The sequence below is a fragment of the Salvelinus fontinalis genome, chromosome 39 (genome assembly GCF_029448725.1).
Source record: "Salvelinus fontinalis isolate EN_2023a chromosome 39, ASM2944872v1, whole genome shotgun sequence".
Lineage (NCBI taxonomy): Eukaryota > Metazoa > Chordata > Actinopteri > Salmoniformes > Salmonidae > Salvelinus > Salvelinus fontinalis.
This window is the reverse complement of record NC_074703.1, coordinates 9,278,115-9,301,052: the sequence shown is the minus strand read 5'-3', so window position 1 is coordinate 9,301,052 and position 22,938 is coordinate 9,278,115. Positions and strand designations below refer to the sequence as shown.

The following is a 22,938-nucleotide window of genomic DNA, read 5'->3' as shown; positions in this document are numbered from 1 at the left end:
GATCCTAAGTAAATTCACCAAAGAAGAAGTAGCCAATAAACGCTTAGCTTTGCTGTGTTATCAACAACAACGAATGCTAGACATTATATCAGTAATATTCAATAGTATTTAAAAAGGTGAATATCTTCCAGCTAAATCCACAAGCGAAATTGCGGGCTAGAGTTGTTTGGGTGCTCACGCTAGCATGTAGCATATACGCTAACATTTAGAGAACTTAATTTTTTTTAAAGCAGGAAACGAATGATTGGACATGAGCTGGGTTTTTTTAAAATAATTTTTATTATGAACACCACAAATACAGAAATATACAAACAAGAGTACATAAACCTTACAGACAAGTGTATTACATATCACTATTCAATTTCAATTTGTTAAATACTTTTATGGTGCGTATTGCTTTTTTGTTTTTACATTTCTGATAGAACTGAAATTCTATCTTAAATAATGTGAAAAGGGGTTTGTTCTCTGCCCACTTAATTTTATGTATAAAGAATCTTCCGTGAAAGATAAACAAATTAACAATGGAAGTTAAATCAGGGTCCATATCATTTGGATCAAAATAAAACATAGTATCATAGTCTCTCAGATTAACATTAACAGTCGTTTCTTTTCAAATAAAATTAACTCACTCCAAAGTCTTCTGACATAAGAACAGTCCCAAAATAAATGGTCAAGAGTTTCTGGGTCACAACCACAAAATACACATTTGTTATCAATAGCTATTTTAAATCTGTGTATAATAAAGGTCTTTACAGGAAAGATTCTATGAATAAGTTTGTATGATACTTCTTTCACCTTATTAGATATACAATATTTACCAGACAACAACGAAACTTTGTTCCAGTTCACTTGTCCTAGGGCTGCATTCCAGTACATTTTAGCAGAGGGAATAGTAACATATTGACAGTTTCCTTATATACATGTTATTACATTTATAGTTTAAAATGTAAATTCCTTCTAGTTGTATTGAGGCTACAAAATCCTCAACAGTTGCACTTGGAGTGTTGTTATATTCTCCTAAAAGAAGAATAGCACCTTTAGGGACAGCTCTAACAACAATTTGATACTCCTCAGGAGTGAATGTAACATTGTGTGTTCTCATAAATTCTGGATAATCATATAGTTGTCCATCATTATTCAATAATTGTTTAACCCAAATAATGTTGTCAAACCAGTTCTGGAAAATTAAATACTTGTTTTTGTATTTTTGGACATCAGCAGGTGTTCTTGAAACAACATGATGGAGTCGTCCACTAAATGTAATGCTGCTTGGGTGAGGATGGTAAATGGCCATTGCTAGCTAGCCAACTACTGTAACTTGCTAATGCATGTCACCCATCTGTAAACTTAACTGTACGTTAATCGGTATGCATTTACCTCAGTACTGACCCAAAACACAGGACTGGTGTGTTCTCGTGTGTGAAGGTGTAGCATTGATGTACAGATGTACTCACAGCCCTGGTGATGTTTCAGGAAAAGCCAAGCGAAGGCACCTGAGCTTAGACGAGTTTCGTGAAATTAGTAGGAGACCAGAGGGCAGCCAACACCTCACACTACCCCACTCTGTCACTTTCAGGCACAGCAATTCATACCCCAACCCGGGGGTTGTACCCCAGAACACCCACAAAGAGAGAGGTACTGTACATTTGTGTATTATAGTTTTTTTTACTCTTGAGACCTGAAGTGATGTAACATTTTGTACACGTATCATTTACCTTGTCATCCCCTCCCTTTGCTCCCTCTTCTCGTTTCCCTGGATCTCAGATGCGAGTGATGACCAGCAGCAGGGGATCACTCAGTTTTTCCCCTGTGATCGGTGTGGTCAGGGTGTTCAGTCCTCAGAAAGAACCCCTGTCCCAGGGTTCAGGTTCCATAAAACCGAGGGACTCAATGGAGAGCTCATCCCCTAAATGGAGACTGAGGAGGCACTAGCCACCCCTATGAAGGAGGAACCTGAGGATGAGAAGGTGAACTATCTGGAGGGGCTGACAACGAACATGTTTGGGGACGACAATGAGTTTGAGCGCTGTTGGTCTGATCCAGCCCCAGCAATTATGAATCACCATGAGGAGGAGGTGGAGACCCTGCCTGACGCCCTCTACGGCCTCTTGGGATGTCTTTGGGCCCTGTGTGTAGTTTGTGCCCTGGAAGAAGCTGCATTACCGCTACACGAAGAAGGAGACTGACGCCGTGAAGGAGATCAACGTCATCCTGGAAACCCATAGAATCATAAAGAATAACCAGGAGAGCTACCTCCATATAGTCGAGTAAGGACTCTTTACTTTAAACTGTTCCTTTGGGCCATTTCTGATCTATTCTGTGTGTGTGTGTGTGTTTTATTTTTATTTTCCAGGTTCATGGCCCAGTATAAGCCCAGTCAGAGGGTGAAGCCTGGGGCAGTGTTAGAGTGTGAGGACACATTGTCTGTTCCCTCGTCTGAGGCCTGCATTAAAACAGACTCCCAAAAAATGGAGGGTATCGAGGGGGTACGTAGCCCCACACGTACTCTGTGATGGCGCTCCCTTCAGCCAGCGCCATCACAAAGTACCTCAGCGCCATGGCAACCATGCTGCTTGCCATGAGGAGGAACGACATCAACATCAGAAACAGGTAAAGATGGAAGTTATATAGAGATGGAAAGATGGACATGTACAAACAGAAGGATAGACAGGCGGACATTGACGGTCTCTCTCCACCTCTGTTCTCCTTCCTCCACTCCAGGTGGCACTACATCTTCTACGTCCTTCACCTGATGGAGAACGCCCTGCCCACAGCAATAACCAATCAGAGTGGGTGAGGACTGATATCTTTCTGGAAGGAAGTATTTTGAATGAATCAGTCATAACCCGAGTCTCATGCCCAGTCCTCTTTCTCCCAGGAGAGTCCAGGTTCAGGTGACCCACAAACAGCAGATCCTCAACCACGACATCCATAGAGACCACGTGGTCAAGATCATGGTCTTCGCCAGTACCGCCAGACCGCTACTACCAACATCATGCCACAGCTGTGTTTTTACAGAAAACAAGTTAGATATAGAGTTGGTACTTTTGCTAGCATTCTCTGAATTGTCGCTAGAGGGCACCCTCTCCCTGTCAGTTCAGCTCAGTCTGTGATTCATGAGTTTAGGATGAGGATACTCTATCTATATCATGACAATTGTCAAATCAAACTTTGTCACATGCACCGAATACAACAAGTGTAGACTTTACTGTGAAATGCTTACTTACAAGCCCTTAACCAACAGTGCAGTTCAAGAAGAAGAAAATATTTACTAAGTAGGCTAAAATAAGAATAACAATGAGGCTATATACAGGGGGCACCGGTACCGAGTCAGTGTGCGGGGGTACAGGTTAGTTGAGGTAATCTGTACATGTAGGTGGGGGTGAAATGACTATGCATAGGTAACAAACAAACAGCGAATAGCAGCAGTGTTCGGGGGGGGGGGGGGGGGGTGTGTCAATGTAAATTGTCTGGTGGCGATTTTTATGAATTGTTATGTAGTCTAATGGCTTGGGGGTAGAAGCTGTTGAGGAGCCTTTTGGTCCTAGACTTGGCGCTCCAGTAACGCTTGCTGTGCGGTATCAGAGAAAACAGTCTATAACTTGGGTGACTGGAGTCTCTGACAATTTTATGGGCTTTCCTCTGACACCGCCTATTATATAGGTCCTGTATGGCAGGAAGCTTGGCCCCAGTGATGTACTGGGCCGTTCGCACTACCCTCTGTAGCGCCTCGCGGTCAGATGCTGAGCAGTTGCCATACCAGGCGGTGATGCAACCGGTCAGGATGCTCTCGATAGTAGAACCTAGAGAATCTGGGGACCCATGCCAAATCTTTTCAGTCTCCTGAGGGGGAAAAGGTTTTCTCATGCCCTCTTCATGACTGTCTTGGTATGTTTGAACCATGATAACTCGTTGGTGATGTAGACACCAAGAAACTTGAGACTCTCGACCCGCTCCACTACAGCCTCGTCGATGTTAATGGGGGCCTGTTCGGCCCGCCTTTTCCTGTAGTCCACGATCAGCTCCTTTGTAGAGTAGTTCAAGTGGATCCACACACACACGAATGGTCCACCCCACTTCACAAAAAAGCCCACATTGTGAGCTGTTGATTGTGCCCTATGTGTGAATGTTCCTGCTGTGAAGTAGTGTAGGGGTTAAATGTTGTTGCTGTGTTCCAGTCACAGGGAAGACCACCACCCTAATTTGGTACGCTCAGCAGAGGCCACACCTCCACATGGCCTTCAACAAGTCTGTGGCCACCCAGGCCCAGCGCTGTTTCCCCAGCAACGTGGACTGCAGGACGGTCCACTCCATGGCTTTCGGGGCCATCTGCTTGTCTGTCGGTCTTGACCAGTTTCTGTCCGTATGTCTAGAACAGTTTTGTTCCATATGTCTGGTTGTCGTCAGTCTGTCAGTAAAGCCATTCAATCAGTTCAATCAGTCATCCAGTTGGCCATGTTCAGGTCCCTTTCCCCTCTCTCCCAGTTACCAGGAGTTGAAGAAGTTGTCTAGTAACTTGAAGCCCTTCTCTGTGGCCTGGGTGCTGCCTAAGGGCAGCGGGGGCTTCGTCAACGTCAAGGTGGTCACCCTGACCCTCAATGCCTACATGGCCTTGGCCGACACACACATCACCCGCAACCACGTACAGAAACACACATGCAATGCAACCGCAATGCAACAAGGGTAAGTGTTATACCGTAAAAACCTCGTCTCACAAAGAAACATCCAACACACACATTCACACACCAGAAAACACACACTTTCTCTTCTCAGAGCTTTTGGTTTGGTTCAGAGATTGCCTACATTGGAGCCACGATTCTCCAAGTGTGTAAGAAAGTGTAGAAGATTCTGGTAGGAGGAAAACAAATCAAATCTTATTTGTCACATATATATGGTTAGCAGATGTTAATGCGAGTGTAGCGAAAATGCTTGTGCTTCTAGTTCCGACCATGCAGTAATATCTAACAAGTAATCTAACCTAACAATTTCACAACAACTACCTTATACACACAAGTGTAAAGGAATGAATAAGAATAGGTACAAAAAAATATATGAATGAGTGATGGCCGAACGGCATAGGCAAGATGCAGTAGATGGTATAGAGTACAGTATATACATATGTGTTACGAGAATTTTGTTCTCAATGTTCTTAAACGGAACTTCAATTAAACTACTCAGTCTGCAAACCCAGAGTTTGTAAGATTCTAGTTGAATGAAACAGACCCGAGTCACAGCTTACAATAATCAGAAAGTTTATTCACGAGAGCTCTAAAAATCATACAATGCACATTTGGTTATATACCTCACATTTGGTCATCAATGCCCCTCTTCTCCTAACACTATCAATACTATTTACCAATCTTCTCCTACACATTCATTGCTTATCATATCCTGCCACATGTTACACAATTTACTGCAAATCTAACGGTTTCTCCCCTCCCTGGTTGGGGAGACCTCTTTTCCTGTTATCAGTTTCACAGTGGTCACAAGTTGTCTGCCACAGTTCCTTGTCTGTTAACAGTTCCTTTTTTTCCTATGAACACACTGTCTCGCCTATACTGCTAAATGGCAACGTCTTAACAGGAAAGGAGGCAGGGCAGTGGGAAGATGGCAGTGCAGTGGGAGGCGAGTTATGTGGATCGAGAATTCAATGAGGCCTTTGGGAAGAAGGGCTTACATTTTGTGCACTTAAATGTCCGAAGACTACTACCAAAGATCGATGAGATACGCCTGTTGGTTTGCAAATCAGAGGTGTCTTGTGTTTTACTGAGACATGGTTGGATTCATCTGTTTGTGACTCAGAAATTGAGATAGGTAATTACTCTGTTGTCAGGAAGGATCGCAATCGGAACGGTGGGGGAATATGTGTGTTTGTAAGATCAGACATTGCTTTTAACGTCAGATCAGATTTAAACGCTGATCTGTAGATTGTCTGGCTGGATATCCGCCTTCCCAAAACCAAGCCGATTTTGTTGGGGGTGTGTTATAGGCCGCCCAAGCAGAATGCATTCTATGAAGGTCTTGAAATTGTGTTGTCAAACTGTAATGATTCGCTGTTGAAGGAAATCATTTTGTTAGGGGTTTTCAATACTGATGTCTGCAAAAAGAATAGCCCAACCCACAATGTATTTATGCACTTTTGTAGATCACTTGCTCTGACCCAAATTATAAAAGATCCCACCAGGATATGTGAAACAGTGCAAAGTACAATTGACTTAATATTGGTGTCTGATAAATCTAAAATATCGCAGAGTGGAGTAATAGTCTATGGAATCAGTGATCATTTTATTACATTTTGAACAAGGAGGATTTTTAAAGATATATTTAAGTGTCACAAAACCGTTAGAATCAGAGGACTCAAAAAATACTGTGTAGAAAAGTTTAGGGAGGAAGAGGGTACAATTGACTGGTCACCTGTGCTAGATAGTGTAGGGGTAGACAGTGCCTTGGAAGCCTTTAAATGTAGATTCCTTGATGTGGTGAATGTGATGGCTCCCATTAGACGGGTCAGGGTAAAGCCGAGATCTAGCCTTTGGTTTAATCATGAGATTCTAGAATCTATCCAAGCAAGGAATAAGGCCTTTAAGAAATGTAAGAACTCTCAAGAGCAGGATGATTTTGTCCTATATAAACATCCCAGAAATGAAGCACAGAGCAGGATGGATGGAGCTACGAGGGGTTACTTTGCTGAGAAAATAATTGAAAACAAAAATGACCCTAAAAAGCTTTGGAAATCATTTAAGGAACTAGGCTGTAGTAGTACTACCAAAAACAAACTAAACCGTATTGGACTGAACATCAAAGGGGAGATGGTATATGAAAAGGCAGAGATTGCCAATGAATTCAACTCTTTTGTTTACTTCTGTTGCCAGCAAGCTGTTTAGCCAGCTGCCCGCCAGTTCTGGTTTGTATGGAAGCAACCAAGTCAAGAAGTATTATGTAGAGTTAGGGGTTCAGCCAAACTCTTTTTCTTTTGCAAAGGTAGCAACAGCCAAAATAGTCAGTATGCTGGCAGAGCTTAAATGCTCCAAAGCCACAGGCCTGGATAATATTCGTGCAAGGTTTCTAATAGATTCTGTTGAGCAAATTGGCCCGAGTATTACGCATATTGTTAATCTCTCTCTTGAACAAGGCACCTTTCCCAGGGACATGAAACAAGCTAAAGTTATACCTCTGTATAAGAAGGGGATAAAGTCTGACCCTGGGAATTATAGGCCTGTATCTATCCTCTGTGTCAAAGATCCTGGAGAGAATTGTACATGAGCAAATGTATGAATATGTTAACAAACAGGGTCTAATGTATGATTTTCAGTCGGGTTTTAGAAAAACATATTCCACTGATTCATGTCTACTTTACTTGACTGACTTCATCAGGAAAGAGATTGATGAGGGAAATCTGTGTGGAATGATACTTGACCTACAGAAGGCCTTTGATACAGTTAACCACTGTCTCCTAATCTCCAAACTGGAGGCACTGGGGTTAAGCAGTATCCCTCTAGGCTGGGTAAAGTCCTATTCATCAGGAAGGGAGCAAGTAGTAGAGGTTAATGGTTCACTGTCTCAGGCAAAACCAATGAGTTGTGGCGTTCCGCAAGGGAGCGTGCTTGGGCCTCTGCTGTTTTTATTGTATATTAATGATATGAAAGATGCTTGTTCTTGCCGTCTTTTTCTTTATGCGGATGATTCTACACTTCTGGTGTCTCACAAAAGTAAAACTATGTTGGAGAGCATACTTAGCACAGAGCTTACTAACATTAGCAAATGGCATGGAGATAATAAGTTAGCTCTGCACTTAGGGAAAACTGAAGCAATTATTTTTGGATCCACACCTAAATTGTGTAGGTTGTCTGAAATCAGAGTGGAGTTAGGGGGTGAGGTGCTGACTACTAAAACCTCTGTTAGCTACTTGGGATGTATCCTTGATGGAAGCTTGGGAGGTGTGAGCATGGCCAATAAGGTGCTAGGGAAGATTAATGCCAGGATTACGTTTTTGGCTAGAAAGTCCAAGCTGCTTGATAAGGACTCCATGAAAGTGCTAGCTACTGCCCTCATTCAATGCCATTTTGACTATGCTAGTACTTCCTGGTTTGGGGGCTTATCTAAACTTACGAAGGGGAAGCTCCAGATAGCCCAGAATAAGTTGATCAGGGTAGTTTTGAAGATGAGTCCACGTACTCACATAGGCAGGAGCTGCTTTCAGGAACTAAACTGGCTGCCTGTTGAGGCTAGGGTGTCCCAGATTAGACTAGGTTTGGTTTACAGGAGTATTTATGGTCCTGCGCCCAGATATTTAAGTGATTACTTTCCTCGTGTTAGGGATGCACACAATCACAGCACCAGATCAGGTGTTGCTGATGTGTTCTTATATAGGTTCAGGAGTAATGCTGGGAAAGGTACTTTCTTGTATACTGGAGCCTCAGAATGGAATGAGTTGCCTCTGCCTATTAAAACAATGTCCTCTCTGGACAGTTTTAAAAATAAAGTAAAAATATGTTTGATGTCCTCTGTGCCCATATGAATAACCCCTATGATGTAACTGGAATGATGGGATAGATGTTCTTCTTTTATGTTTTTGTTTTATTATTTCACTGCCGTACTGTGTTCGATCTTGTATAGCCATCTTGTCTCAAGAGGACCACAATGGAAATAAGTCCCAGACTTTATTGTGTGTTATCCTCGATGATTTTATTAATGTGTGTGTATGGCTTTTAAGTTTTATGTGTGCTTGTTTTTTTTTAAATGGTCGAATTAATAAACTAAACTAAATTAATGGAACAGCCTGGCCCACTACGTTAACGTTGGTTTCCTGGCCCACTACGTTAAATTTGGTCGTACTGAGATACGGATTAAAAGATTCCTCAATCTGCCATTGGCACACATTCAAATTATCCTCAAGGTTGCCTCGTCCAATCTTGTTCATTCTCTTAGATGAAATACCATGTCTGTTTTCTCATTAGCTGGGAATGTTTGAAATGTCCAATGCAACATGCTTTGGTGATATCGTTATCAACCTACTGCATACCCGTTCAAAATATAAAAAAGTGTTCTATTAGCATGCTAAAACTCATTAATACAGACTGGTAGAATAGCTAGCCATCGCTAGCATTCACTGGTTGAAGTTTAAGTAACTTTTGAGTGTAATGTAGTTGACTGGTGACTATGACATGAATATACACTTAGTAGCTAGTTTATTTGGTACACCCATCTAATACCTGGTCAGACCCCCTGTTACGAATCCCGCCGAGGATGGTGCCTCTTCCCGTTCGGGCGGCGCTCGGCGGTCGTCGTCTCCGGTCTACTAGCTGCCACCGATCCCCTTTTCTGTTTTCTTTTGAGTTGGTCTAATTTGTTTCACCTGTTTTGTGTTTAGGGTAGGGGGTATTTAAACCCAGTTGGCCCGCCGACTTTTGTGCGGGCTTGTTTTTCTGTTGGTGTTGGTGGTGTTCCTTATAGTGGATTTCAGTCCTACTTTTATTGGACAGTATTTTGACGCGCCCGTTGTTTGTGTGGCGTCGCCGTTTATGTAATTTATTTCTGGAAGAAATAAATATCCACTTGTTGGAGATTACCCTGCTCTTTGCACCTGACTCTTTCATTCCACCATTGGAACTGTTACACCCCCCTTTGCCTCCAGAACATCCTGATTTCTCTGGGGGGTGGAAACATTGCTCACTTGGTATCAAGGACCTAACGTGAGCAAGGAAAACATTACCCACACCATTATACCACCGCCACCAACCTGTACTGTTGATACCAGGCACTATGGGGCCATGGACACATGCTGCTTACGCCAAATCCTGACTCAGCCATCAGCATGACACAACAGGAACCTGGATTCGTCAGACCAGGTGATGTTTTTCCTCTCCTCAATTGTCCACTGTTGGTGATTGCGTGCCCACAAAAGCCACTTTTTGTTTCTGAGATACTGGAACTGGCACACCTGGCACCAACGATCATACCACGCTCAGTCTCTTAGGCCACTCGTTTTGCACATTCTAACGTTCAATCGAACAGTAACTGAATGCCGCAATGACTGTCTGCCTATTTTATGTCGCAAGCCAAGGCAACTCATCTCACTGTCTGTAGGAGCAAACCATTTTCATGAACGGGTGGTGTACCTAATAAACTGATTCACAACGTTTGGACAGGAGCTATAATCCAAATTTAAACGGCGTGTCCTTATTGCTTGAATTCAGGTTTGGCTGCACTGCTTTCAAATGGAGAAAGATTGCTTCTGTGATTTTTGTTGATAACGTCACTTTCCCGGGTGGAGTTTTGGCTTGCCTGGTAACATCACCAGGCGGGATACATGAATATAATAACAAATAGAGTTCCAAACCTCTCGGCTAAAAACAGCTAGTTTTCAGATGACATATTCCTCCCATTAGACCCCTCTGCTCGGGGATTGATCCACACTGGTTAATTAATGCACCGCTTTGGTGCCCTTCCCTCCCAACTCAGACAGCAACATTCTTGCTTGAAAAATATTTATTTTCTAAAAAGGTATTTGTTTCTTCATGACCATTTTAATGTAAAACTATTATAGTAAGGACCTAATTGTTACCCAGAAATGACTTGAAAAGAGAACGGCTACGTTGGACCTTTTTAAAGGTTGACTCAGCAAAATTACATTGCGTTACATAAGATGCAAGAGTTTGCGCTCACACCTTCACACACAGCATCTTCGCATGGGTTCAATTTGTGTTCTTAGAGCCTGGTAGGTATGGGACCAAAACAAAGGAGTTTAGCTTCGCGCTTTTTCGCTCTAAGTTGTCGCTGAAAGTGACCCACTATGTTGACTTCGTGTACCTACTTCATATTGCTAGGTCTAAAGTTGATTTTCTGAATGATGTAAACATGCCTGTAAAATATCCATGGTGTTCCATGACTACTGTGTTCTTATTTTGTTAATTTGGTTCTGTTTAGATCAGTTTGCTTTAAAGGGAAGATTGCAGAATTAAGTTGCTATTAAACATTCTGATTTGTTTCATCCTTCAAACAAAGTCCCAATACAACATATCACGTTACATTTGTATTTTTTGAGAATTGTATATTTTACTTGACAGAAGATATGTCGGAAACGTGACCTAAAGGGGAGCTCTACATGAGTAGGTGTGAAGCCACTGTTCACATAAGACGGTGAAGACCGACTTCATACGGATGAGTCCTATTGTGATTGTAAGAAATTGTAATAGATACTGGAAACTTGTTATAACAACTTCTCAACACAAGCTATACTTTGCACAACATGCACCCCAGCCCCCCCCCCCCCCCCCCCCCCCCCCCCCCCGCTTTCTCTCAGACACATTCTGCTCTCATCAGATAACAACCACAGACACACACACCCACACCTAGAACAGGCCCCTGCAATAACAACACGCACACACATTCTTTTCAAGGTTGGGACTCGAAGACAAAGAACAATGTTAAGAGCCAATGGAACGGCGACACCAGGCCCGAACAGGACTACTCACGACCCAGATCGACCAATCCGACGAACAGACTCCCAGAATATACCTACGTCATTTTACTGTATAAATGATCTGCACACCATGTTTCGGGGCTCCTTCCGATAGTTCCATAAGAACTAGACGAACGAGTCCGTGAGGCACGCTTTGCCAGATATCTTTGCCTTTGAATAAACTGCCTTTACTATATCTAAAGTCCACCCTGTCTAGCGTCTCAACTTGGTCTCATTTCTCCAGTAACGATTCATCAACATGATACAATTTTTTGTGGGGTAATGTAACCACTTATACAGCTCCAAGACTTTTAGCATAGCTCCTTTTATATCCCTGATTTCCCTGACCAGCTAACCACGAGCAGCCTTGAAACACATCACATATAAGCAGTTCAGCATATCAGTATTTATCCTGCTGTTGAACAAAATCAAGATAAACCTTTAGCATCACAATAGATATTGAACGTCTATATGTAACCGATGTGAAATGGCTAGCTAGTTGGCGGTGGTGCGCTCTAAATAGCGTTGAGACCTTGAAGTAGTTGTTCCCCTTGCTCTGCAAGGGCCGCGGCTTTTGTGGTGTGGTGGGTAGCGATGCTTCGTGGGTGTCAGTTGTCTATGTGTGAAACTTGGAAAATTCCTGAAAATTATGTCATGGCTTTAGAAGCTTCTGATAGGCTTATTGACATAATTTGAGTCAATTGGAGGTGTACCTGTGGATGTATTTCAAGGCCTACCTTCAAACTCAGTGCCTCTTGCTTGACATCATGGGAAAATCATAAGAAATCAGCCAAGACCTCAGGAAAAAAATTGTAGACCTCCTGGTTCATCCTTGGGAGCAATTTCCAAATCCCTGAAGGTACCACGTTCATCTGTACAAACAATAGAACGCAAGTATAAACACCATGGGACCACGCAGCCGTCATACCGCTCAGGAAGGAGGCGCGCTCTGTCTCCTAGAGATGAACGTACTTTGGTGCAAAAAGTGCTAATCAATCCCAGAACAACAGCAAAGGACCTTGTGAAGATGCTGGAGGAAACTGGTACAAAAGTATCTATATCCACAGTGAAACGAGTCCTATATCGACATAACCTGAAAGGCCACTCAGCAAGGAAGAAGCCACTGCTCCAAAACCGCCATAAAAAAGCCAGACTACGGTTTGCAACTGCACATGGGGACAAAGATTGTACTTTTTGGAGAAATGTCCTCTGGTCTGATGAAACAAAAATAGAACTGTTTGGCCATTATGACCATTGTTATGTTTGGAGGAAAAAGGGGGATGCTTGCAAGCCGAAGAAAACCATCCCAACCGTGAAGCACGGGGATGGCAGTATCATGTTGTGGGGTGCTTTGCTGCAGGAGGGACTGGTGCACTTCACAAAATAGATGGCATCATGAGGTAGGAAAATTATGTGGATATATTGAAGCAACATCTCAAGACATCAGTCAGGAAGTTAAAGCTTGGGTCTTCCAAATGGACAATGACCCCAAGTACACTTCCAAAGTTGTTGCAAAATGGCTTAAGGCCAACAAAGTCAAGGTATTGGAGTGGCCATCACAAAGCCCTGACCTCATCCTATAGAAAATTTGTGGGCAGAACTGAAAAAGCGTGTGTGAGCAAGAAGGCCTACAAACCTGACACCAGCTCTGTCAGGAGGAATGGGTCAAAATTCACCCAACTTATTGTAGGAAGTTTGTGGAAGGCTACCCGAAATGTTTGACCCAAGTTAAACAATTTAAAGGCAGTGCTACCAAATACTAATTGAGTGTATGTAAACTTCTGACCCACTAGGAATGTGATGAAAGAAATAAAAGCTGAAATAAATAATTCTCTACTATTAATCTGACATTTCACGTTCTTAAAATAAAGTGGTGATCCTAACTGAACTAAGACAGTGAATTTTTTACTAGGATTAAATGTCAGGAATTGTGACAAACTGAGTTTAAATGTATTTGGCTAAGGTGTATGTAAACTTCTGACTTAGATTCGTGTAAGTGGGCCAGTTCGTTTTGCATGGCCCGGGGCACTTAGCTGGCAAGCTTCGTTTTTTTATCACTCTTCCACTGTTGGTAGCAATCGTTTAGGGGGAAATTGAGTCCCGGATATGACAGAAGCGTCAGGTGTTCCTCAGTCTACCCGTCAGTCTGCCCAGTCTACCCGCCGTACTATCCTTACGAAGTGTTTTCTTCCCATCTTCTCGCATTTCGACCAAACATGCATGCCGGGGTTGTGCCGAAAATCTCCCCCGACAGAATTCTGTCCCCCCCTTCAAATTTCCTTAATTTTGTGGCTAGAGTCAAATACTTTCTATAGAACAAACTAGACGTCAGGATAGACAACCGAAATTAATAATTAATGTATGTACGCTATTAAACATAGAGGTACGGGCGACATGGACAGCCGCCCTTGGCGGCATCTTGCCGGGGGCGCAACGGGGCGGGAGCTGAACGGGGGTTCGCCCAGGGTGCCATACAAGCTAGAACCGCCACATACACTTAAAACAAATAGCCAAACCGAAAACTACTAAGATCAGTGAAATGTAGGCTAAACTGACAACGGAGTGAAGGGCAAACAGCGGTTGTAGTTCACTGCCGCCACCACCAGGCTGCTCCATTCTTGACATCAAATATGCAATATATTGTTGGTATGAGTTTTTGATCAATGTAATTCAAATGGAGAAAATAGTGTGTGTGTATAACATTTTTTTATACATTTTTGCATAAAGACCGTTTTAGATGGAATATCATCAATCTACGTTGTTAGATTTGTGTAAATATATAGTGCAACCTGCCCTTTAGTGTGTGTGTGTGTCCATCCCCAGGCTGTGTGCAGGGTAAGACTGGACTTGCTGTGTCCCCTGGGGTTGAGTCCTGGCCGGGGCAAGTTAGCAGTACTGTCTTTCTCTAACACCTCTGTGTTCCACCAAGCTGTCTGACTCACCGACGCCAACCCCCGCTGTAGGCTGCACATCGTAGGGGTGAGTGTCCACACACACAATGTGTTTGGGTCTTATGTAAGACATGTATTTTCCACTCCAGGGAGTGAAGAATTTTGGGCTGAACAGAATCATGGGCATTTGGGTTCTGATGCAGCCAGAAAACAACCGCTCTCGAGGTGAGTGGTACACACACTGCCCCTTGCCTCAGTTCTGCAATTCTAATACAAGTGAATTAGTATGTTGTACCTATGTGACATCTGTTTTTGGTTAGACAGTATCCTGCCTTGGCTCTCTCAATGCTCATTGTTTTGTGTCAATAGGTTTAGCTCTACTCTGCAGTGTAACTAGCTCTCTCCCTTTTTAAACATGCTCCCTTCTCTCTCTGTTCTCTAGGCATCAAGGACAGCTTCATCCGTAGGTTCACCCAGCAGAGTCTGGGGGGCTACTTTGGGCTGAAGAGTTATGCTAAAAACACAGAAGACCATGAGTTGGAGGGCAAACTCTCCATGGTGGAGAAATACAACAGCCGCATCCCTGAGCTGCTGGAACGCCTCTACGGCTGCACAGAGAGAGAGGCCCAACACGCAGGTACACACACAGTTACATACTGTACACACACACTGTATAGACACACATACACACAGGTACATACTGCACATGCACACACACACAAACATACACATAAGTACAGTACATGCCACCACACACACACACACACACACACACACACACACACACACACACACACACACACACACACACACACACACACACACACACACACACACACACACACACACACACACACACACACACACACACACACACACACACACACACACACACACACACACAGAGTTATGAATTGCTGTATATGTATTTGAGAGTCTGATCTTTCTCATTTGTCTCAACTCTCCCCTGCTCTTTCTCTTTTTCTCTCAGATTTTATCCTGGGGACAGTCCATAAGTCAAAGGGTCTGGAGTTTGACACGGTGGTGATCACTGATGATTTTGCTAAGGTACCCTGTGCCGCCCACAACTTACCCAGACTTTCCAGCTGCTCGGGAGGTGTGTGTGTGTGTGCAATCATTAGGCAATCAAACTATCCAAATACCAACTCTTATCTAAGGCCAAGGACTGTTTGCATTGGTCCACGGCCTACGCCCAATCAGAACATTGGTTAATGTATTACAGTCCAGATTATAGTACCAATGTTTGCTAGTGGCTGACTCCACTGTTTTCTCCCTCGTCCTCTAGGTGACATCCCAGACGATGAGTGGAACCTGCTGTATGTGGCGGTGACACAGGCCAAGAGCTCTCTGGTCATCACCAGAGCCAGCAGCATACCACCCTGCATACCACTGCTGGCTTGCTTCTGAAGCTAAGCAGGGTTGGTCCTGGTCAGTCCCTGGATGGGAGACCAGGATGGGAGACCAGATGCTGCTGGAAGTGGTGTTGGAGGGCCAGTAGGAGGCACTCTTTCCTCTGGTCTAAAAAAAAAATATCCCAATGCCCCAGGGCAGTGATTGGGGACACTGCCCTGTGTAGGGTGCCGTCTTTCGGATGGGACGTTAAACGGGTGTCCTGACTCTCTGAGGTCATTAAAGATCCCATGGCACTTATCGTAAGAGTAGGGGTGTTAACCCCGGTGTCCTGGCTAAATTCCCAATCTGGCCCTCAAACCATCATGGTCACCTAATAATCCCCAGTTTACAATTGGCTCATTCATCCCCCTCCTCTCCCCTGTAACTATTCCCCAGGTCGTTGCGGCAAATGAGAACGTGTTCTCAGTCAACTTACCTGGTAAAATAACGGTAAAATAAAAAAAATAAAAAAACAAGAACATCACCAACATCCTGACACTGGCTGGGGTGAGAGCACTGATCACTGGAGGCTGGTGAGTGGAGGACGGCTCATAATAATGGCTGGAATGGAGTGTATTTGAATGGTATGAAACAACAACACATGTTTGATTCCATTTAGGCCATTATTATGAGTCGTCCTCCCCTCAGCAGCCTCCACTGGCACTGACCCGCTCCACTACACTCCATCCCTCTTCACTTGTCTCTCTCTCTCTATTCTTCCACTCCACCCCCCTCTACCGCTCCATAATCCTCTACATCACTCTCTAACACACTCCTTCGCTATACTTAACTCTCTCCTATTCCCAGTCTCTTTCTTTCTTTTATGTGTGTTCTTTCTCAAACACCGTCTCAGATCACAGAGAAATGTACAAGCTGTTCATTGAAGCAGGATGTTGTGGTAATGTAATTATGAGAAAGCCTCTTTGGGTGGCATTTATGTGACGCAAATGAGCACGTCACTGTGCAAGTGAATGTGTTCCAATTTAATTTGTGTTCTGTGAAAGCCTCCTCCCATAGCCTGGTGGTCTAGTCTGTGTTGTTAGCCAACCCTTTGTGTGTATGGCTTGACAGTGATTGGAAAGAAGGAAACACTACAACACGTACAGTATGGGACCAAGGCTCAAAAAGCTTCTCAGAGCAGGAGTGCTGATCTAGGGCCAGGTCCACCTGTCCGTATCATTATTTTCCTTGTGATCTAAAAGGCAAAACTGATCCTAGATCAGCACTCCTATTCTGAGGACAAGAGTTAAACCCCCCCGCTGCTCCGTGTGGGAGTTTCATAACCACATCATGCCCGACCGGCCTCTCGCCATGTGCAAGCTGCTACTCAAATACGTAAGGCCCCGCTTCCTCCTCCCCGCCACAATACCACATTCTGATTTGCAATGTCTCTCAACCAGACCTGCTCATTTCAGATAGGTGTGTGTGTAGGAGTTCTAAAAAAATTGCCCACATTCTGCAAACAGCTAACCAGTCAGGCCTGTTAGCCAACTGTAATACCAAGTCAGTCGGTCAGAGGGCACTTACTGGGAAATCATGTTATCCCTGTTACATTTAGTGTGCCTGAGCTGTGCTGAGGCGGTAAATGTTAAGTCATAAAAGGGATTCATTACATACAGCTGATTGTAGTTGAGATGGTGAACTCCTTTTCATTCACAAAGCTTGTATGTACAGTGAGGGGAAAAAAGTATTTGATCCCCTGCTGATTTTGTACATTTGCCCACTGACAAAGAAATTATCAGTCTATAATTTTAATGGTAGGTTTAATTGAACAGTGAGAGACAGAATAACAACAAAACAATCCAGAAAAACACATGTCAAAAATGTTATAAATTGATTTGCATTTTAATGAGGGAAATAAGTATTTGACCCCCTCTCAATCAGAAAGATTTCTGACTCCCAAGTGTCTTTTATACAGGTAACGAGCTGAGATTAGGAGCACACTCTTAAAGGGAATGCTCCTAATCTCAGTTTGTTACCTGTATAAAAGACACCTGTCCACAGAAACAATCAATCAATCAGATTCCAAACTCTTCACCATGGCCAAGACCAAAGAGCTCTCCAAGGATGTCAGGGACAAGATTGTAGACCTACACAAGGCTGGAATGAGCTACAAGACCATCGCCAAGCAGCTTGGTGAGAAGGTGACAACAGGAAGAATGGAAGAAACACAAAAGAACTGTCAATCTCCCTCGGCCTGGGGCTTCATGCAAGATCTCACCTCGTGGAGCTGCAATGATCATGAGAACGGTGAGGAATCAGCCCAGAACTACACGGGAGGATCTTGTCAATGATCTCAAGGCAGCTGGGACTATAGTCACCAAGAAAACAATTGGTAACACACTACGCCGTGAAGGACTGAAATCCTGCCGCGTCCGCAAGGTCCCCCTGCTCAAGAAAGCACATATACATGCCCGTCTGAAGTTTGCCAATGAACATCTGAATGATTCAGAGGACAACTGGGTGAAAGTGTTGTGGTCAGATGAGACCAAAAGGGAGCTCTTTGGCATCAACTCAACTCGCCGTGTTTGGAGGAGGAGGAATGCTGCCTACGACCCCAAGAACACCATCCCCACCGTCAAACATGGAGGTGGGAACATTATGCTTTGGGGGTGTTTTTCTGCTAAGGGGACGGGACAACTTCACCGAATCAAAGGGACGATGGACGGGGCCATGTACCGTCAAATCTTGGGTGAGAACCTCCTTCCCTCAGCCAGGGCATTGAAAATGGGTTGCGGATGGGTATTCCAGCATGACAATGACCCAGAACACACGGCCAAGGCAACAAAGGAGTGGCTCAAGAAGAAGCACATTAAGGTCCTGGAGTGGCCTAGCCAGTCGTCAGACCTTAATCCCATAGAAAATCTGTGGAGGGAGCTGAAGGTTCGAGATGCCAACGCCAGCCTCGAAACCTTAATGACTTGGAGAAGATCTGCAAAGAGGAGTGGGACAAAATTCCTCTTGAGATGTGTGCAAACCTGGTGGCCAATTACAAGAAACATCTGACCTCTGTGATTGCCAACAAGGGTTTTGCCACCAAGTACTAAGTCATGTTTTGCAGATGGGTCAAATACTTATTTCCCTCAGTAAAATGCAAATCAATTTATACATTTTTGACATGCGTTTTTCTGGATTTTGTTGTTGTTATTCTGTCTCTCACTGTTCAAATAAACCTACCATTAAAATTATAGACGGATCATTTCTTTGTCAGTGGGCAAACGTACAAAATCAAATACTTTTCCCCCTCACTGTATGTGACTGACTGACTCTCTGTCTCGGTGTGTTGTAGATGGATAGTGCAGACGATGGAGGTCCTATGTGTGGGGCGTGTGTGTTGCAGCGTATCGGCCCCACGACCAGTCTCCTAGCCTCCCCGGAACTGCTCAAGGTCCTGCCAGTGACGGAGGAGCACCTGAACCTGCCCATCAACTACGCTTTGCTGATGGCACTCTTCTGGGAGACTCGCACACACGCAAATTCAACATGCTGCTTGAACTGTTCTGAGAACACACACACTCAACATGAACCTCTCCACTGATGTTGTCATGGAAAAAATACCTCTGTGTAATAGGCATTTGAACTAGCCAATTATGGACCAGAGGGTAACAGTGTGGAACAGAGTTACTCAGCCAATCTCCTAGAACAGGGGTGTCAAAGTCATTTCGCATCGTGGGCCACATACGGCCTAGGGAGATGTCAAGTGGGCCGGACCATTAAAATTATACCATACTCTGCTATAAATAACCAAAATATCATGTCTTTCCTTTGTTTTGGTGTAAAGAAGCACAAGAACATTAGGAAAATATTGAAATTTAATGAACTATCCTTTTACAAAACATTTCATGAAACACCTCATATTTCCTTAGACAAATGTGCAATTTACTTTTATCATTCACAAATATGCATTGCAACTGATCCCACTGATTGTACAAAGGCACAAAACTTTAATTGGTACTGAAAAATATAGTAATGCACTTTAAGATTAAATGAGACTTTTAAAGAAAGGAATTTTTAAACCACTTACACATACGCATATAAAATCTAAATGTAATCCCTGCGTACACCTTACAAACTAAGGAGAGTGATTTTAAATGTGTAATGAAGAAAGTGTTCGCCTGTCCTGTAAATCTGTAAACTTCATACATGAAACATACATACACATACAATACATACTGAAAATTTATGGAGTTGTATGAACAGTAGAATTCCATCACACAACTTTTGTTTTGAAGCTGCTGACTAACATTAAAGTGCACATTTTTTAAATCACCACAGTAAGGATTCATCTTCACAGAGCTGTATTCTTTCAATGCAAACAGTATCTAAGGCAGCATTTTAAAGGTGTTAGTCTAGTCTGGACTTGTATTTGTTCCTGAAACTTGGCATCTTTTGGCCTGTACAAGTGCATCAACACCAGGTGTCATGTCCTGACTAGCTGTCACTTTCAGAATGTCATTTAAGTGCTTGTTTGTGAGCCTTGAACGCATTTTTGTTTTATTGATATTCATCACTGAGAAAATTTGTTCACAAAGGTAGGTTGTCCCAAACATGCACAAAATTTTAGCAGCCAGGGCTGTTAATTTGGAGTACCCTGGTAGTAGATACTGATAAAATCTGTCCAGACCTACAGAGGCAAATTTGCCCTTCAAATCTGCATCATACTGCAAATCAATTATCTCTAGCTGAATTTCGACCGGCAGATCAGAAGCTTTAACTGTGAAAGGTGAGCGAAAAACTGAAAATTCTGTCTCAAGTTCACCAAATACCTGAAAACGTTTCTCAAACTCCCGCAGTAGTCCTGCAATTTTGTCTTTGTACCGTTTCATGTCCGCATCAGGTCTGGTCACACACACATCTCTCAGACAGGGGAAATGAGCAGGGTTGCCATTTGCCAGTTGCATCTCCCACAAAGTCAGCTTCAACTTAAATGCATGTATGTTGTCAGAAAACTGTGTGACAACTTTTTTGCGGCCTTGCAACATTTTGTTCAGATTGTTCAAGTGTTCAGTAATATCAACCAAGAATGCAAGGTCCCGTAGCCATTCCTGAGATTGTAATTCCAACACCGGTTTTCCTTTTTTCTCCATGAACTGTCCGATTTCCTCTCGTAGATCAAAGAAATGCCTCAGCACAGCGCCTCGGCTTAACCATCTCACTTCAGTGTGGTATGGCAGGCTGTGGGTAATGTTGCTGTCGCTGAGAAGTTTGTCAAACTGACGATGGTTCAGACCTCTGGACCGGATGAAATTTACAGTGCGAACAACCACCTCCATGACGTGGTCCATTTTCAGCGACTTGCAACACAATGCCTCCTGGTGCAAAATACAGTGAAATGTCCAGAAACGATCTCCTCCATTAAGGGCTTGTACTTTGTCTTTGAACTTTGTCGCGACACCTGCTTTCTTTCCGACCATGGATGGCGCGCCGTCTGTAGCCAGGCTGACAGCGCGGGACCAGTCCACTCCAACTCTGTCCAATGCAGCAACGACAGAGCCGAAAATGTCCTCGGCTGTTGTGGTGTCCATCATTGGCACCAACTCAAGAAACTCTTCAGTAACAGTCAATGTCTCATCAACTCCTCGAATAAATATGGCCAGTTGGGCCACGTCTGTGATGTCAGTGCTCTCGTCAATTGCCACGGAAAATGCAATAAATGACTTGACTCTCTGTTTCAATTGACTGTCTAAATCTGCCGATAGTTCCGAAATCCTCTCTGCTATAGTATTCCTCGTCAGGCTAATATTGGCAAAAGCTTGTCGCTTCTCGAGACATACAAGTTCAGCCGCCTTCATCATGCATCGTTTAACAAAGTCACCGTCGGAATACGGCTTCGATGCTAATGCTATTTCGCTAGCAATTAGGTAGCTGGCTTTTACCGCTGCTTCACTGACTTCTCGGCTCTGGATGAAAGTTGACTGCTGTTTCCTCAGACCCGCCAGCAATTCGTTAATCTTATCTCTTCTCAGTTGTCCTTGCAAGCCGTCATATTTTTCGTTGTGATGAGTCTCGTAGTGGCGTCGAATATTATATTCCTTCAATACCGAAACTTGTTGCAAACACACCAAGCACGAAGGTTTTCCGTGCATCTCTGTAAATAAATAGGACGTGGTCCATTTTTCTTTGAAAATTCTACACTCCTTATCTACTTTTCTCCGTTTGGATAACGACATTTTGGCTAATGAGGGTGTAGCGGAGAGGTAGAGACCAAGGTATTAACAACGTCGTAACAAGCAGCAGATGGCGCATTGATACCGTCTGCTGTTTTCAGTCTGTCTCAGTGATGCGGCTTGTCTTCTACTCTGATGGAAAGAGTGCGCCCCTTAGCGGATAATCCATGAATTGCAGCGAATTAAAAATATTAATTCCATGTCTTTTATGCATTTTTTCCACTTTCAAATTATCCTGCGGGCCTGATCGAACCTCCTTGGGGGCCGGTTACGGCCCGCGGGCCGTATGTTTGACACCCCTGTCCTAGAACCTAGAGACACTGACAACGTGGTACCCTTGATGACGATTGGCCTAGACCTGCCCCCCATGATCTCTGTTAGTCAAAAGGTGTGTTCCTTGCTGATTGGGTAAAAAATAAACAGATGTCTTCAGTCTTCAGTGTCTTCAGTCTGAGTACTTTGAGGTTAACAACATAAGCATCCTCATAAGTCATGTCCATTGTTTCCATGAAGGCACAGATGCCAATACTCTAAAGGAGACGGTAAAGACAGGTATTTATGAATTGTGGTTAGTTTGGAATGTAATTTAAAGTGTATTAGTGTTTGGAAGGAGTAAGATGACTTCACACTCGCCAACAAACTGCCATATAAGGAATAGGTGCCTTTTGGGATGGGGCCTGTGGCTGTGTTCGAGAGGATCAAAACCTGCAATGTATCATGGGTAAATTGACTGAGTAACAGATCTACACATAATAATGAGTCGTTATCTATGATTCAAGGTGATTTGTAGATCAGTAACTCGGCAGTCGCCTGCAGTCGTTTTGATGCTCTTGAGCATTTCTCCAATCTACCCACCTGACAAGTATGGCATATCAAGAAGCTGATTAAACAGCATGATCATTACACAGGTGCACCTTGTGCTGTGGACAATAAAAGGCCACTCTAAAATGTGCAGTTTCTTCACAACAAAATGCTACAGATGTCTCAAGTTTCGAGGGAGCGTTCA

At 43.6% G+C, this 22,938-nt stretch overlaps 1 pseudogene; it reads left to right on the top strand.

Moving 5' to 3' along the window:
- The first annotated feature begins 2 nt into the window (after positions 1-2).
- Positions 3-15,753, top strand: LOC129838359 (F-box DNA helicase 1-like; annotated as a pseudogene).
- The last annotated feature ends 7,185 nt before the right edge of the window (positions 15,754-22,938 follow it).